Consider the following 20,016-nt stretch of genomic DNA (forward strand, 5'->3'; position numbering starts at 1 on the left):
TTTTCGAACGCTTTGCTAAAGCCTATGTAAATAACATCATAACTATCATTGTTATCTGATGCCTTACATACTTTAGTCACACATGACTTACCCTTGGAGAAATCACGAGAGAGAGAGGGGGGGAAGGGGAGAGAGAGAGGGGGGGAAGGGGAGAGAGAGAGAGAGCGAGAGATACGGAGGTAGAGAGAGAGAGAGAGAGAGAGAGAGAGAGAGAGAGAGAGAGAGAGAGAGAGAGAGAGAGAGAGAGAGAGAGAGAGAGAGAGAGAGAGAGAGAGAGAGAGAGAGAGAGAGAGAGAGAGAGAGAGAGAGAGAGAGAGAGAGAGAGAGAGGGTGGGTGGGACAGAGGGAGAGAGTGGGGGCAGAGGGAGAGAGAGGGAGAGGAAGAGAGAGGGAGAGAGAAGGATGCAGGTGGGCGGTCCTCCAGCAGGCATTAATGCAGGACAGAAGCAATCACTCCTCCTCTTATTACCTTAGCAGTAGCAATGGCATATCCGACTTGAACAAAGCGGCCTGATTTCTTGCCCTCCTACTGAACAGCTGACCTGCCTACCTACCGAATAACTGACCTGCCTGACTCCCTACCTGTTTGTCCAACGCATGACCTGCCTGACTCCCTACCTGTTTGTCCAACGCATGACCTGCCTGACTCCCTACCTGTTTGTCCAACGCATGACCTGCCTGACTCCCTACCTGTTTGTCTAACGCATGACCTGCCTGACTCCCTACCTGTTTGTCCAACGCATGACCTGCCTGACTCCCTACCTGTTTGTCCAACGCATGACCTGTCTGCGAGGACATTATGTCAGCCTAGCAACCTGCCTACTTCTCTGTCTGCTGGCCTTTCTGCATACCTCCCACCCTGCTCTTCTTCCAGCCTGCCACTTCTTGTCTCGCCCATTCTATGTGGGCGGCCTAACTGCGCTTTTGCGATTTCCAAGTCCTCCTTTAACGCTTCGATTCGACCTCGAAAATATTTTCAGTGTAGCTACTTGTAATTGCAATAGTACTGCAACTTCTGATTACACTATTTAAAAAGTTCATCATACTTTTGCATCATGATCACCACCATCATCATCATTATCACCACCACCAACAACCATTACCACCACCACTACTACTACTACTACTACTACTACTACTACTACTACTACTACTACTACTACTACTACTACTACTACTACTACTACTACTACTGCTGCTACTGCTGCTGCTGCTGCTACTACAACTACTACTACTACAACTACTACTACTACTACTACTACTACTACTACTACTACTACTACTACTACTACTACTACTACTACTACTACTACTACTACTACTACTACTACTACTACTACTACTACTACTACTACTATTACTGTTTTATTTATTTATTTATTTTATAAAACGATCTCCATTCTCGTGGAACTGTGGTGAAAGCAGTCAGGATCTGTCTTCTACAAAAATCATTGGCCCCGCTCTTGCTAGCGACTGTGATCGACCACCCTTTTATATTTCATATTATTCAACTTTGATGAAGCCTAATACAAACGTTCATTCATCCTACTTTCTATTATAGTCTGCTCAAAATCGAGGTTCTGTATGTGTGCTGACTTAGGAGGTGGGGACCTGGTACCTCTAGGGCATAGAAGAGCTGATCTTAAGAGTGAGAATGACAGTCTACATATCATCCGCACAACAATGCTACTCTTTGGTTGTTGTTTATTTTCTGCCATCACTTCTACTATGCTACTACTACTACTGCTACTACTACTACTACTACTACTACTACTACTACTACTACTACTACTACTACTACTACTACTACTACTACTACTACTACTACTACTACTACAAATACTCATTCATCTTCTAGAGATTATGTTTTGCCTAACGTCAGACAATTTCGTTCAGCTCAGGACAGGTGTCAGTGTTGAAGTGATTGATATAATTGTTCAAACTGTATCACTTATAAAATTTAAATATTTTTCGACCTTATTCTTCCCTGAAATTATGTACGACTCTGGAGCATTGGTTTCGATTTCGATTTGTACGAGCTTATCTTCTTATGTATGTACCTATGTATATACATATATATCAACTCATCTACTTATCCTCCTACCTACCTATTAACCTACTTAACCATTTACCTACCTACCTACTAATCTTCTTACGCACTTGTCTACTTTTTAATCTTCTTACCTACCTATCTAACTACCTATCTACCTACTTATTGACTTGATCATCTACCTACATCCCAGCCTACCTCCCTATCAATCATTCTCCCTACCTATCATCCTACTAATTGGATTGTCAAGGTACCCCCACCCCACTCCACCCCCGTCCCTTCCCCAATCAGGCGCCTAAAATCTTTGCTAATCCTATCGGGGTACGGAGATTGGATGTAATCTGATAGGATTTGCAGTGGTTGATTGGAACCAACTGTTCTAAAAGCGCCTACCCAGTGCAGAATGGATTGGATGGTGTCTGGGCGTGGGTGTGATTTAACAAGGTCTTGAATTATGTGTTGGACATATTGACAACCCCAACTGCTTGCCCACCACAGCAGGAGTGCCGGCTTGCAATGCAGTGATGCTGAAATTTTCAGCCCTGGGAGACTCGAATTAGGATCGCTGAATTAGCGATACACTATCGAGTGTACGTGTACACACACACACACACACACACACACACACACACACACACACACACACACACACACACACACACACACACACACACACACACATATATATATATATATATATGTATATATATATATATATATATGTGTGTGTGTGTGTGTGTGTGTGTGTGTGTGTGTGTGTGTGTGTGTGTGTGTGTGTGTGTGTGTGTGTGTGTGTGTGTGTGTGTGTGTGTGAATGGTATTTAACTTAATGAATAAAAACTGGTGTGGAGAAAAGGTGTACAATACTGGTTGATAAATAATTACTTTGTGGGCATTATGTGCGCAGACTGGCAAATCGATCTTGTTCTTCGCACAAAACAGATCCGTGTTAGAAGCCATCAGCAACCGGTGACTTCGGCTTACTCGAAGTCCAAGGTCTTAGGCCCCTTTCACACTAGGCAACTAGTGACCGTCACTAGTGGCGGTCACTAGTTGCCTAGTGTGAAAGTCTCGGGCAACTGCAAGCAACCAGTGACTGTCACCGAGTTGTGGAATCATTTCTCATCATCTCATTAGTCGAAAGAATGGCATCAATGGAGGAGGTGCTTCTGTTGGCTTTGCTGGTCAAGAAAAAGAGACGGTCGGTGACGGCAGCTGCCAGTGACGGTCACTTGTTACCGGAGCGGGCAACCGCCATAGCCTGTTGCGCAGCCGGGCAACCGCAGTGACGTAGTGTGAAAGGCTCAATTTAAAATAATGGTAGGCAACTAGTGACGGTCACTAGTTGCCTAGTGTGAAAGGGGACTTAGGGCAAAGTTGATGCCCTTTATCACAGCTAAGCTTCTCTTTGTGTGATCTTTCCAATTAGACATAATGTACAATGAGTTTAATAGTGTATAATATGCAGTTCATATATGATTGGTGCTTGGTATGGGCGAATGATTGGATGGTGTGGTGTAGTTTATGGAGTGGTTGGTGAATGGTCCTGTGGTTGGGAACTTGTGAGTGTTTAACCCTAATGATAAACATGAAATTTCCTTGACTGAATAAAATGGACTGGTGGCAGCCAGAACAAATACATAAGAAGGCCATAGAAGTAAATGGGTTAACGTGTGTAACCTATATGGTGTGTGTAGACTTGGTAAGCATGAGTAATGATTCTTGGAGATGAACCTTGCGAGTTATAATGTGTCAAACGAGGAGCGTATACCCTTTCACCTTAACATTGTGTGTTGGGAACTTGTCAAAGATTGTACCATAATTCTTTATGTTCACATTCTAGACTGTCCACAGCTATAGTGGGAATTGCTTAATTCAAATGTATTTACCTTTGGAGACCAGTAACTTAATAGTTGCGTAACATGTTGCCGCACAACTTGTTGTCTAGTAACTTCTTCCCTTGAGGGACCCTTTGGTAATTAGAAGAGGACCGGTGCGTTACCGGGCAGATATCACTCTTTTTCCTCAAACAGGCACCGAGGCCATAACACTTCGCTTCTTATTTTACATATCATGCTGACGCTATCCTTCAATTTGAAGATGGACGACCCTGGATATGGTTCCGGTCAATCAAGATCCTATTCAGATTGGGGTCCAGGCCTTCAAACGAATAAAAATGTATGGCATTTACTACGAGATTTATACCCAGTAAAGAAGCTATTGACTTAATCAACTGGTTGCATTTGAGGTAAAATTCTTGTATCATCAGCATAAGAAAAATCGGATCACATGAAGAATCATCACCCTAGACTTCGACAGGGTGACCGTCCTTCATGTGGGCCATCCTAGGGTGACAATTCTTCATGTGGGCCATCCTGGGTTTACGATTCTTCGGTTTTAAGTTGATGACAATAATTATAACCTTCATTCAACCTATCCTAACCTAACTTAACCTAACGTAACCTAACCTTACCTAACCTAACGTAACGTAACCTAACCTAATCTAACCTAACCTAACCTTAATCCCACTGTTGATATTCGGCGTATGGGGTGACAGTCTCTTCAGGTGGGATCTCATGGGGTGACGATTCTTCATGTGGGCGTTCTTGGGTGACAGTTCTTCATGTGACCCGGAAAATCAAGTCTATAACTGTCAATCACGCAAGAAGATTTTATTCAGATTTGGGGACGTCACCGAAACTAGAGGATCAAGACTAATTTGATTAACTCCGGAATTATGGCGACGAGTTCCACAGATATGACTTCTAACCACAGACAACTCTAATCAGCTGACAGAACGTCATCGTCCCAAAGGAATTACATAGGAATATGATTGACTGCTCATGTTTCATAACGAGAATCATATTCTTCCTCTCATATAGTTTAGTGTCTATCATGAACAAAGAATAATTGAAAATCTAATAAAATTGTTATGAATATTAGGTTTAATAGACAAATGAAGACTGCTTTGATATACTGCGTCTTCTGTAGGGATAAGGAGTTCACGCCAAGTGACACTTAGCCCTAGTATGTACTCGGACCGTCAGGAACAAGAAGTTACCGGAGGCCTTTAGGAATCGAAATCGAGTCCACGTCGTGCAAGGCGTGATTGAAACCAATACGCTACTGCGATGTATTTTTCGTTAGCATGGAGAAGAAAAGTAAAAATAAATAAATAAATAAGTAATAATAATAATAATAATAATAATAATAATAATAATAATAATAATAATAATAATAATAATAATAATAATAATAATAATAATAATAATAATAATAATAATGATGATAATGATATCAATGATAATGATAACAATGATAATAATAATAATAATAATAATAATAATAATAATAATAATAATAATAATAATAATAATAATAATAATAATAATAATAATAATAATAATAATAATAATGATGATAATGATATTAATGATAATGATAACAATGATAATAATAATAATAATAATAATAATAATAATAATAATAATAATAATAATAATAATAATAATAATAATAATAATAATAATAATAATAATAATAATAATAATGATGATAATGATATTAATGATAATGATAACAATGATAATGATAATGATAATAATAATAATAATAATAATAATAATAATAATAATAATAATAATAATAATAATAATAATAATAATAATAATAATAACCATAATAACAATAACTAATAATAATAATAATAATAATAATAATGATAATAATAATAATAATAATAATAATGATAATATAATAATAATAATAATAATAATGATAATATAATAACAATAATAATGATAATAATGATAATATAATAATAATAATAATGATAATAATAATAATGATAATAATAACAATAATAATGATGATAATAATAATAATAATAATAATGATAATAATAATAATAATAATAATAATAATAATATAATAATAATAATAATAATAATAATAATAATAATAATAATAATAATAATAATAATAATATAATAATAATAATAATAATAATAATAATAATAATAATAATAATAATAATAATAAGATAAATAGTTAAATAAATAAATAAAAGATAAACAAAGCAATGTGCAAGGCAATCATACATCTTCCGAAACCAGAGACTTCAGTCCAAAATAAAATTTCTTGAAGAGATACTGTCACCTCAAAAGCTACCGGCAGCCAAAATTTCGCAGTCTGGCTCAAAGACCGAGGTAACTTAATAGTCTGTTGTCGTCTTTTATATTTCTTTATCCCCATGTCCACACTCTTTCTGCAATGAAAGTGTTCCCTCAGCTGAAAAAGTCGCCTGGATGCAGCAGTAAGGATGACACCCCTCGGAACGAGTTAACTCGGATAGGTTAACCCTTTGAATAGTATAAGTTTTCCGCCATGTACGTTAATCAAAATCGCCTAACGAAATCCAGATTAAATGTATAGACGACCATTGAAAACAGGTTTTAGATCGATTTTAACCTGAATAATAGGAGTGGTCATCTCCTCGACTAAATGAAATCACCTGGCGACAGCTTAAGGGCTGCATATAATGAAGCTACCCTAAATGGGTTAAGAACATAACAAAGCACGCTAACACATTAACTTCGCAGATTCCTGGAGTAAAACAACGTGCGGCTGAGCACATTTGAGAGGGTGGGACATAAATCCCACCTAAAAATCATTGACAGAATAATTTATGGATAATATTAATTCTTGTAAATGTTCACACACTCATCCTTCCATTTTCAAAAAATAATTTATAATGAAATAAAGAGCAACAGTTTGATCATTTAATTTATTAAATCACTGATGCTGTTTTATGTTCATTTCTGTTTATGGGCCATTTTCAGCGCTTTGGTACATGTCATTATATTTATACCAAATGTCATTTCCTCCTTACAAAAGAGATAGCCAAATCAAACCAAGATCCCATTTTATTAACAGTCAAAACTTAATCAACTTGTCTTCCCTATCAGCAACTGGGGATGCAAGGTAAGCAGCTTTATCCTTTGGAACAACGCTTGGGTCAGAAACAGTGCAGCAAATAACAGCTCTTCCACAGTAGACCCCGAAAGCCTGAGCTGTTTTACTCCTACCCACATGGCGACCCTTCCCCCCTCATTACCCAGAATAGATAAATCATGAAAGACGAGAAGAACATCCTTTCAAGATGCATCATCCCTTCATTAGTTCGCAATGTCCCTCTATGTCCTCCTACCTTATGCATCCTCTCTTCCCTGTTCAACAAATATCCCACGTGCATCTAATACAGCGTTTCTCAACCTTTTTACCTTTGCGTAACCTTTAAAATAAATTGCATGTCTCAAGGAACCCCTGCGCAAAAAAAAAAACATATACCATATCTTTCTCATTTTATTTTCATCGTAACAATAGGTTAGATAGGATGATGTCTATAATTATATTATTACAATAACCAAGAATATGTCATGTGTGTTTAATTATATTACGTATATGAAATGAAATAAAAAATCAAAAGTGCATTAGCTTATCTCACTTGTTCTCGCGGAACCCTTAGGGACCTTTTGCGGAACCTTAGGGGTCCGGGGAACCCGGGCTGAGAAACGCTGATCTAATACCTCCTTTACCCCATCCATCCTTCTCACTCTTTGTCTCAAGCTCAATCCCTCCACTTCTACTTTTGCACTCTTTGTTAGTCTTTCCTTTTCTATTCTTTTTATGTGCCCAAACCACCTCAGCACTCTTTGATCTACCAAATCCGGCAGCCTTCTTTTGACCCCCATTCTTTACCGCATCTTTTCATTTCTCACTCTATCCATTTATGTAACACCTATTATATTTCTAAAAAGCTTCATTTCGATAACAATAAATGTCTTCCTGTCCCCCTTCCTATTATTCTAGTTACCTCTCATTCCTCTCCTTTTTCCCACAACTCCGTTTCATTACCTCTAAGCTTCACTCTCTTCTCTCATTTCTTTGCCTTACATCCACACCCAATCTAAGTTCCACCAGATGATGATGAGAAGTTCCATCACTTTCTCTCCTTATCATATCCACGCTCAGAACTTCCAATAACTCTCTTGGACACCGCTTTATGATCCTTTAATACTTTCTTGACTATCCTTCCTTGTCCATGTAGGTATTTCTTCTTTAGAAAGAAATTATAAGATTTGCCAAACTTCAACTAGAAAAAAAGACATATTACCAAACAACATAGCTGCATACTAATATAAATCTTTGGCACAATTATTCCGACACTCGTATCTTCATTTTCACACGAAGTTCCACCACAGCACCCGAACAATTCCTATGGAAAAAGTGCTTAAAATCATAGCTACACTCAAACAGATATTTGCACCAAGCGATCCTAGTTACACAAATTGTAATAATCAAAATAATTATCGTTTTCTCTTCTTATCGATACAAAACAAAATTTAGACGAACAATTCTGATCACTATTACTACGAGCTGGACTCTACAAACATCAACTGCATTACACAATTTTGCTTTGTTTTCTGTTTTGTATGACAATATTGTTCCTAAACAATGTTTGGTATGGCACATAATAACAAACTTAGACTATGGTGCTGAGCAATCAGGAATACCAACAAGAACGAAACTACTGTCCTTGTGTCTTTGAGACATCGCAGCCGAGGGAAGCTGGACGATACGTTTTGAGGAAGGCTACACGCGTTTACGCCTTGATACGGCCGTCAGATTTTATAGAGTTTATACACTGCCTCATGACAGTAAGCCTTTTCTTCCGTCACCTTCATATCCTTAACTGAATGGACGTGTCGGTTCCCCACTTGGTGGGGGAGTCTTGCCAGCCTGTTGGCGACACTTAGCCACGTCTTAATCCTATAAAGGTTTTATTCACCACTTTGTCCTTTCTTCCCCTATTCGTCCTCGTTTGTTCCCATGATTGAATATCTTATTCACCAGTCTGTCTTTTTTGTCACTGATCTTCAATATTCAATCTCTTATCAATCATCAGTAATCTGCTCTAATTTTCCGAACCCTCTCTATGATTCGGTCTTCTATTCCCCGAGTCTGTTCCCTCTTTCCACATCCATCCCCAATGGTTGTGCTTTTTCTGCCACTCATCTCCATTATTCATTGTTGTTTAAACACAGTATGTATTTTATTTTTTTCCTCATCCAACCTCATAATTCAACTATTTATTGCCTACAGTCTGTCCTTTCTCCCCTCCCTTCCCACGAATCAACCCCACTTTGCTTTTCCTTTTAAGGAAAAGAGTAATTAAACGTTAGTTTATATATACACACCGCAACCACATAATGCACGATCAGGACCGTAGAGATCTTATCAGACTCTTTCTCGTTCTTCTCTTTCGATTAAATCCATTAAGCCCTTTATATATATTGAGACTCTAACTACCTTGTCCTCCAAGGGACCTCCTTAATGAAGGGAGGAAAGAATCATTACAAAGGGAACTTTACGATGTTGAAGGTTGGGGTTCTTACAATCTTGTTCAACGCGGGTCGCCTGTAGAGGCGCTAATTGATGGAGCTTTGAGTTCAACTCCTTCGCTACGCGGACATTGTTTACATATTCTATCCTAGCTATCACTAGATGGTTTTAATCTGCTGGGACCCGGGATAGGGGCAAGGGTCAGACTCAGAATAAGATAGAGTTTTGATCGATCAAGAAACTATTTGGATCGTCTCGCACGAGTCAGAATAACGTCTACAAAACGTGTCACTACAACAAGGTGATGCCTGGGAAACTGATATGTTATAACACATTTGTAAATGTACACTTTAAACCCACTATCGGAGAAATAATATCAGAATTACAGGAAAACTGTATATTTCGACTATCATCTGTAGTACTCTTCAGCAGAATAGTTACAAGAAGATACCTGTACTCTATCTTCTTGTAACCATTCTCCTGCAGAGGACTGCAGATAGTAGTCGAAATATACAGTTTTCCTGTACTTCTGATATCATTTCTCCGATAGTGGGTTTAAAGTGTACAAGGTGATACCTCTTCCATACCATCTAGTTACCCTTTTTATCACCAGACTATCTTATTCATATTTGTAGCGTCCATTTGGCAACGAAAAGGTTAAGGAGAGAATCAATAGTGCACCGACTTGCCGTGTTGTGCTCATTGTCGCCCCGTAACAACGCTTGATTGGGTTCGATTCCCACTGGTTACTGATGACTACCACTCACCCTGGTTATCTGTACACACAAGGCCAAAATGAAGGATTAGGCCGCATTGAAGCATCTCTTGGTCACATCCTCACCTTCACACCTGAGCTTTGTATGTCCAACTTAACTTTGTATGTACACCTGGCCTTTACATGTGCACCAGACCTGTACATGTGCACTAGACTTGTACATGTACACCTGCCCATTACATGTAGACCAGATTTGTAATGTACAGCTTACACATGTACACCTGATGTTTACGTGTACACCAGATATGTACACTGAGCCCTTACATACATCTGACTTTTACATGTACACCTGCCATGATCACCAGACCTCTACATGTACACAAAACATTTACATGAATACCAGGCATCTGCATGTACACCAGACCTTTATATGCACACCAGTTTTTTATGTATACTAAACCTTTACAAATACACCAGCCTTTCTACACCTTTGTACAAGCGTAAAACGCTGCCAACAAACACAAAAGACCATAACCAAGCCTTTTTTCACGCTGTCCCTCTACTACGACAGATTTAAAGAAGATAATCTCCAGAGGGAATCCACTTGCTTGCACGTGCCAAGGTTCCAGGCGAAAAGGGCACAACCCACACCTCCTTTTGTAGCAAAGCTCAGCTCTTCCATTCTTCAAGGACTGAAATCCACTTAATTCTAATCCTCACGCAACCATAACTCGTATAGAATGTTTCCTTGTCACCTTCTCCTTATTCCCTCTCGAAAAGATAAAGAAATGAAAACAAATAAAAGTAAACATAATAATAGATTAAATTGATATTGGAAAGTGCTGAGAGTCTACATCAGGAGACTCTTAGCAGTTGGGAGTGACCTCAGGTCCACGGAATGTGTGGCGAGAACGAGCCTCGACACACTATGATGACATACTCCCCCCATTCGTCCATCCCTCCCTCTCTCCTTCCCTGTCCCCCATCTCCCTCCCCTCCCCTTCCCTCCCCCCCCCACACACTTTCCTTGCAACGACCCTTTATATCACGGTTCCTGTATAAACAATCAGGAATAACCATTTCCTCCGTAAGAAGGGCATAAACCACCCGCCCATGCGCGCCAATGATGCATATCAAGTGGGCGTGTGTGCAACATGGGCGTAGACACTAGAATCTTCATGCACCATAAACACCTCCTGTGCATGGTAGTGAGCTTTGTCACTGGTTACTCCCTTCAGAGAGGTTCCCTATGGTATTCGCACAGATGGTAAACGCCCACAGTAACCAGTTTCACATTAACCACCCATATTAAACGCCAATACCACATGCTTATGGTGGTTACTCATGGAGTAACTGCTCACGTATCCACCACGGTAACCGGTCACGGTAACTGCCAATAGGAACTCCCCCGTGTTAGACACCCATGGTAACCGACCATGGGGGTAACCACATGAAATAACAACTCGTCTTGTGGATAAGACGAACATCATATTGGGTCTCATTTAGCATAGTGGGAGCGTAAGAGAGTGACAGTACTTCGTTGTCCGCAGAGGTAGACCTCGTTTTGAACCCTCGACTGAGCCTGGAACCCTTTCAAAGAGGGAATTTCAAAATACCTCCCCTTCATGAGAACTTGACATCGAATTGCTGTTCTCTGTCCTGTTCATACTTAATTTCATTTTATCATCATTTATGTACTTACTCTGTGTATTTATCTATCTATTATCTATTTATTCACTTATCTATTTATTCATTTACATATCTATTTATTTATTTTTACTTATAATTTTATCTATTTATCTATTCATCTATTCATTCATTTGTTTAGCTGTTATGGTTACAACTAGTTTTTCTTTCATTTTTTCTTCTTCTTTTTCACTCTTCTTGAAGTATGTGAAAGAAACAAAATGCGCGTGGGTTTAATTGTGGTAGCTCAAGATAATTGCAATTCTAGCTCCGATGTTGTTAATTGCAGGTAATCAAAAATAATTCATAGGCTGCGTCTTTAAACATCCTGTGCGCTTACAAATTTCATATTGGGTGTTGTTATTATGTCTGAAATAATTTAATATGTTTCACTGTAAAGCTACTGTTCCACTATGGCATTTCCAATAAGCAAAGCATGTGTACGTATGTGTGTATGTATGTATGTATGTATGTATGTATGTATGTATGTATGTATGTATGTATGTATGTATACATGTATGTATGTATGTATGTATGTATGTATGTATGTATGTATGTATGTATGTATGCATGCATGTGTATATGTACATATAAATATGTACACATACAGATATGTATATATATATATATATTTATATATATATACATATATATATACACATACATACATATATATGTATATATATATATACATATATATGTATGTATGTACATGTATATATATATATATATATATATATATATATATATATATGTACATGTATACATATATGTATATATATATATATATATATATATACACATATATGTAATGTATATATCTATTCATTTATCTATATATGTGGGTGGGAGGGTGTAGACGTGCTTTAAACGGCGATATTTGATCCAAAATACTTTTCATTTTCGTGTAATGAAGTTATTCAGTGGTCGTTGTTTTGAGTGAGGCCTGGAGCTTTTATCCATGCAATCAATCAATCAATCAATCAAATCAGCCATCCTGAGTCCACTGCTGAACAAAGGCCTCCTTCATAGTATTCCATGATTCACACGACCGCGCCATCCTCTGCCACGTCACTCCTGCAAACTTCTCAATCTCGTCTCTCCACCTTCTGTCTGGTCTCCCTCTTCCACGCTTCCTATCTCGCGGGGTCCACTCAGTAACACACTTGCTCCATCGCTCATCACTTGTTCGGACTAACTTACCTGCCCAATTCCACTTCCTCTCTTTTATTGCTTCCACAATATATTTCACTCTAGTCTGCTCTCTCACCCAACTTGCTCTCTTTTGGTCTCTCAGCGTTATTCCCATCATTGACCTCTCCATTCTCCTCTGTGCTGTCCTTAGTTTTGTTTCCATTGCCTTCATTAGTTTCCAAGTCTCACACCCGTAGATTATTGATGGTAGAATGCACTGATTGTAAACTTTACGTTTCAAACATAAAGGTAGAGAGCCTCTCAGGATCTTATTATATTTACTAAACACTTTCCGACCAATTGTAATGCGTCTTTTTATTTCATTATCATGATCTTTCGTCACTTTCACCATCTGGCCTAAATAATTATACTCTTCAACTTCCTCAAGACTGTCATCATCAATTACAATCTCTTTACTTTGAACTTTCGTGTTGAACATTACTTTCGTTTTACTTTTATTCATTTTTAAACCTACTTTGTTACTTTCCTTGTTTAGATCACGCAGCTTATCTTGCAAGTCCTCTGCTCTTTCTGAAATAAGAATAATGTCATCCGCAAATCTTAGGTGGTTCAAATATTCGCCATTAATCTTTAAACCTTTCTTTTCCCAACTCAATCTTCTGAAAATATCTTCCAAGCAAGCTGTAAATAGTTTCGGTGAAATTGTATCGCCTTGCCGTACTCCTTTCTCGATCTTGATCTTTTCTGTATCTTTATATAGTCGAATTATAGCGGTACCTTTCGCATAAATCTTTTCTAAAACTTTTACGATCTGTTCGTTTGTACCCTGCTTGCGTAGCGAGTTTAGTATTGCTATTTGTTCTACCGAGTCAAAGGCCTTCTCGTAATCTACAAAAGCTAAACACAGAGGTATATTGTATTCTGTCGTTTTCTCGATTAGTTGGTTTATCGCCTGCAAATGGTCTAGGGTCGAATATCCGCTCCTAAAGCCTGCCTGTTCTCTCGGTTGATTTCCATCTAAAACTTGACTTAGTCTATTTGTAAGGATCTTGGAGAATACTTTATATACATTTGATAGCAAGCTAATCGGTCGATAGTTACTAAGGTCCTTTTGGTCTCCTTTTTAGCATGTTTGCGCTCGGTCACTTTAATACTTTTACCCTTCCGAATAGTTTCCTCTATTTCATCCGTGTTTCTCTTTCTTTTCTCTAATCTTTGCCTTCGTCTCTCCTACTTTTAATCTGCGTAAGCCTTCTTCTTTTAATAAGGTCATTTGTAGCTTGGGAATATTTGTTTTCTCTAATGTTGCTTTGTATTTCCTACTTTCTCTGCCGATTTCCTAATGATATTCACTAAATTCAAATTAATATCTTCCACGGTGTCCTCATTAGTTTTAAAGCTTCGAATCTTTCACACGCACAGTCGCAGGACCCACTGGAAACTGGCACGTCCCTGATGGCGAACAGGGAAACTCCTCATAGATATATGGGGTACCGTCATAATGACGGCGTGGACCATTGGGCACCCTATGAATATAGGGCTTCACCGAATATAATGAATAAGGAGACACCAGAGAAATATCTCACCAGAAACCAGTTGGCACGGAGGTGAGATTACTGCCAACCCCCCTTCATAGCCAATATGAACAGCACAACCTTGTAATCAACCCTTTCAATATGTTCCCGGCTTTCCTTTGGCCAACAGCATTCGATTTCTTTTGTGAGCGGGAAGGACACGAGCCAAAACGTCCTCACGAGCAACCGTGACCCCGTTTTACCCTTAGTCTGGCCCACGTTGGAATAAAAGCGTCTTTATTTGAATGACTAAAAGTTTTTAAATGGTACTGCAGTAAATATAATGTGATGTTGAAAAAAAAATCTGAGTAAAAATTCCTGTGCAGATATAAAATACAATAAAAAAAAATCCTTTTTGATAAATATTTAGTTTCATTTAGTTGAAAGAAATTAAAAACTGACACGGAATTCTTTCTGCCAATATATAAGACGTGAACGCCTTTCGTAGCGAAGGTCACTTTCCCGTTTATTGTGCTGCCTATCGCCAGTCTATTCTTATCCTTTCCGTGGCGACCCTCCAGTATTAAAGTAGTGGAAACCTTTCTCGAGTAACACTTTCCGTGGTAGGCGGTGTTTCTTCCTTTATTCTATGGCCACCAGGCTATTCTATTCATTTCCGTGGCAGCCCTCTCGGATACAAGGAGACTCCTTCGGGAGTACACCCGTGCGATCGTTGTCTAAACTGCGGCGCATCAGCGAAGGTACACAAGAGTTCGGGTGTGCATTTGACAGTGATATATTATAAGAGTGGGCGTGTTTTCCACTCGCAGAGGGGCGTGGTTGTCTCGAGAGTTGTTGTGGTCAAAGCCACGAATGCCGGTCCTAGATTGCAGGGGTTTGGCCCGGTGTGACTGCGGTCGAAGCCTTCCAATAAGCGGTTTGATGTAGACGAGATGGTATCTTGTCCATTACCGATGCAGCAAAGGTCTGCATTACTGTTACGAGCGGTGGCCGCGAACTGCAATTACTGAGTCCGCGGGCTTGACTGAGCACACCAGAGGCGACAGCCAAGGTGTGCTCCTTTTTTCAGCTTGGATCAAGTTAGGGAGAAAAAATCGAACAAGAAACCTGACAACAAGATGCATATACAAAAACATAAACACAGGAATACACACAAACACAAACACACACATACATACACAAGCACACCCTCATACATGCACATAAACATACATATAAAACATTGAGAGAGAGAGAGAGAGAGAGAGAGAGAGAGAGAGAGAGAGAGAGAGAGAGAGAGAGAGAGAGAGAGAGAGAGAGAGAGAGAGAGAGACCGACCGACGGACCGACACCGAGATAAAGAAGGATACAGACGCCCATACCCACGCAGTCAACCGCCCCCCATCTCCCCATCTCCCCCAATTCACTAACTCATAAAGGCCCGGAGGGCGTGGTGCCGAATGAGAGTAAGACCGAGATTATCCGTATCAGTGACGGCGTCGACGCTGCCGCTGGGTTCCTTAGCTTCGCTGCCGTTCGTCTCAGCCGACCGAGGGGGCAGGAGGGGGCGCGGTGGAGCGAATACGCCCTTCTTGCTCTCCAAGCGAGCGGGGGCAATCAGAACCAGATTGCACGTCTTGTTTATGTCCCCCGGTCGCCACAGTCGCTTTAATTGCGACGCGCCAATCCCATCATCGGCAAGAGGCGTGGGCGAATAAGATGGGAGTAGGGAAAGATAGGAAGAGAGAGAGAGAGAGAGAGAGAGAGAGAGAGAGAGAGAGAGAGAGAGAGAGAGAGAGAGAGAGAGAGAGAGAGAGAGAGAGAGAGAGAGAGAGAGAGAGAGAGAGAGAGAGAGAGAGAGAGAGAGAGAGAGAGACAGACATATATATATATATATATATATATATACAGAGAGAGAGAGAGAGAGAGAGAGAGAGAGAGAGAGAGAGAGAGAGAGAGAGAGAGAGAGAGAGAGAGAGAGAGAGAGAGAGAGAGAGAGAGAAAGCTACAGTGGTCTGAAAAGTGGCCAGTGAAATTTAGCCTAAGCAAATGTAAGTAAATGAAAAAATAACAATAAGTACGGTTACAAGTAATTTGGAAATTAATTAACAAAAGTGGAAAGACAAAAGGATCTCGTCATGATAATTAGTAATGATCTCAAATCATCTAAACATTGTATTTCCACTTTAGAGAAATCAAATAAGATTCTAGGACTGATTGCCCGATTTTCTTTATTTTAAAAATCCATCTGTCATTAAAATATAAATCGTTAGTTCGTCCACATTTGGAATATGCTGCATCCGTATGGTCACCGAAACTCATTAAAGACACTGACAGTTTGGAAAAAATAAAGGACAACGGCGAGCCACAAAACTGATTACAGATATCAGAAATAAATCATACGAAATTCGACTAAAACATATGAACCTATTTTCCCTAAAAAAGTATAGACTCATGGGTGATTTGATACAGGTATTTAATGTTTTAAAGGGAATTGACATAAAAATAACGAAATTTTCACACTGAATGCGAATCAGACAAGAAATAATGGTCTCAACTGTCAGGAAGTAAATTTAATTTAGAAGTGGGTAGAAACAACTTCGCCAACCGTGTAGTAGATAAATGGAATAAACTTCCTGCAGAGGCAGTGCAATGTAGTACAGGTCGAAGTTTTAAGATTCATTTATACAAAAACCTAAGCGATGTACTCTAATGCCTGCCATTTATTTCATCTTTTAATTTATCATTATTATTATTGTGTCCTGCTGCATCGCCTCTGACCCAGGGCAGTGAGCGAGATGCTGGTATGACCCGTAATCCAGAAGCCAAGAAAAGAGGGAGGGGTGGTGAATGGGAGTGGATTTATGCCTTTTGACTTTGGCTACCTCCCTTGTAAGGGGGAAAAAGCCCTTAGTATGTATGTATCTATTCATCTATTACTATTAATCAGTTTTTTCTTATTATGAATTATCATTATCTATCTCTTTGTTTATTATCTATCATTATTTCATTTATTCGTTTACATATTTTTATTTATTTATTTACTTATTTACTTATTCATTTATTTTTATTTTTCGCATCCGACCTAGCTATGTACCAAAAGGTCTCCCGTCGGCATTCTCTTCCTTTGTAATCCTTTGAGAAAGAGAAAGAGAGAGATAGAGAGAGAAAGAAATAGATACAGAGATACAGAGATAGATAGATAGATAGATACATAGATAGATAGATAGATAGATAGATAGATAGATAGATAGATAGAGAGAGAGAGAGAGAGAGAGAGAGAGAGAGAGAGCGAGAGAGAGAGAGAGAGAGAGAGAGAGAGAACGAGCGAGAGAGGGGGGAGTGAGTGTTTGGTCAAATCAACATGACTATCCATCAAAGTGCAAGTCTATGGAATAACAAATTTACCAAGCGTTCGTATGCAACAAGTCTCCGTTATCTCTTCATCTATCATTGTTGGACAGCTCCCATATAAGTATCTAGACGAAAAAAAATGTGCAAGAGACAAATGTAAGACATCATTTACTAGAGATTGTGGCGTCAGAAATGAGGCGATATGTACTTTGACTTTAAATATAAGGTGAAAAACATAGACTTTAGATATGTGGAGTCTGATATTGACATCATTTATGACCGTGACCTAGCATCGCTAAAGTTAGCATGGTTTTGATTCAGAGAAGGGACAATAATCGTTGTGGTAGTACTAGTGTTAATAGTATTGGTAGTGGTAGTGGTAGTGTTAGCGGTAGTGGTGGTGGCGGTGGTGTTGGCGTTGGTGGTAGTGGTGGTTGTGGTTGTGGTTGTTGTGATGGTGACGGTGATGGCGGTAATGGTGGTGGTGGCAATGGTGTTGGTAGTGTTGATCGTGGTTGTGGTGGATACGATAGTGATGGTGATGGTGGTAGTGGTGTTGATGGTGGTGAAGGTGATGACAGTGGTGGTGACGACAGTAGCGGTGGTAATGGTGGTGGCGATGGTGGTCGTGGTGTTAGTGATAGTGGTAGTAGTGATTGTATTGTTGTATCGGTGTCGATGTCGATGCACTAGTTTGTGTTAGTGTTGATATTGGGATTAGCGGTGGTTTACTGGGGTTGTTGTTGGAGCTGGTGTTGGTGCTGGTGTTTATGTTGGTGTTGTTACTGGGATTAGTGGTGGTGTACTGGGGTTGGTGTTGGTGTTTGTGTTAGTGTTGGTGATGGCAGTGGTGTTGGTATTATTACTGGGACTGGTGGTGGTGTACTGGGGTTATTGTTTGAGCTGGTGTTGGTGCTGGCAGTGGTGTTGGTATTGTTACTGGGATTGGTGGTGATGTACTGGGGTTGGTGTTGGTGTTTGTGTTAGTCTTGGTGATGGCAATGGTGTTGGTATTGTTACTGAGATTGGTGGTGGTGTACTGGGGTTGGTGTTGGTGTTTGTGTTAGTCTTGGTGATGGCAGTGGTGTTGGTATTGTTACTGGGATTGGTGGTGGTGTACTGGGGTTGGTGTTGGTGTTTGTGTTAGTTTTGGTGATGGCAGTGGTGTTGGTATTGTTACTGGGATTGGTGGTGGTGTACTGGGGTTGGTGTTGTTGTTTGTGTTAGTCTTGGTGATGGCAGTGGTGTTGGTATTGTTACTGGGATTGGTGGTGGTGTACTGGGGTTGGTGTTGTTGTTTGTGTTAGTCTTGGTGATGGCAGTGGTGTTGGTATTGTTACTGGGATTGGTGGTGGTGTACTGGGGTTGGTGTTGGTGTTTGTGTTAGTCTTGGTGATTGCAATGGTGTTGGTATTGTTACTGGGATTGGTGGTGGTGTACTGGGGGTTGGTGTTGTTGTTTGTGTTAGTCTTGGTGATGGCAGTGGTGTTGGTATTGTTACTGGGATTGGTGGTGGTGTACTGGGGTTGGTGTTTGTGTTAGTCTTGGTGATGGCAGTGGTGTTGGTATTGTTACTGGGATTGGTGGTGGTGTACTGGGGTTGGTGTTGGTGTTTGTGTTAGTCTTGGTGATGGCAGTGGTGTTGGTATTGTTACTGGGATTGGTGGTGGTATACTGGGGTTATTGTTTGAGCTGGTGTTGGTGCTGGTGTTTGTGTTGGTGTTGTTACTGGGATTGGTGGTGGTGTACTGGGATTGGTGTATGTGTTGGTGTTGTTACTGGGATTGGTGGTGTTGTACTGGGGTTGGTGTTGGTGTTTGTATTAGTCTTGGTGATGGCAGTGGTGTTGGAAGCAGAGCTTCAGTCGGGCGGAACGCGCGCACCCCTGACATTCAAGGCAGGTTGGGATTTTGTCTAATCCGGTAGTGCGCGCTTTACGAGGCAGCGGTGGAAGATACTCTATCTGGGATACGCCAGATACCCTCAACTCACAACTACACACTCAAGCTCTTGACGTTCGATTATATCTATCTTCCTTAACCTCTTCAGTTCCGGGTGGACCCCATTTTTCTTCTGGTTACCGCCAGGCTATTTCATTCATCACCGAGGAACTCCCTCGGTAAGAAGTGTGTGAGTCT

This window comes from Oratosquilla oratoria, chromosome 36, assembly GCF_046742065.1.
Source record: "Oratosquilla oratoria isolate Oo_2021 chromosome 36, ASM4674206v1, whole genome shotgun sequence".
NCBI classification, from domain to species: Eukaryota; Metazoa; Arthropoda; class Malacostraca; order Stomatopoda; family Squillidae; genus Oratosquilla; species Oratosquilla oratoria.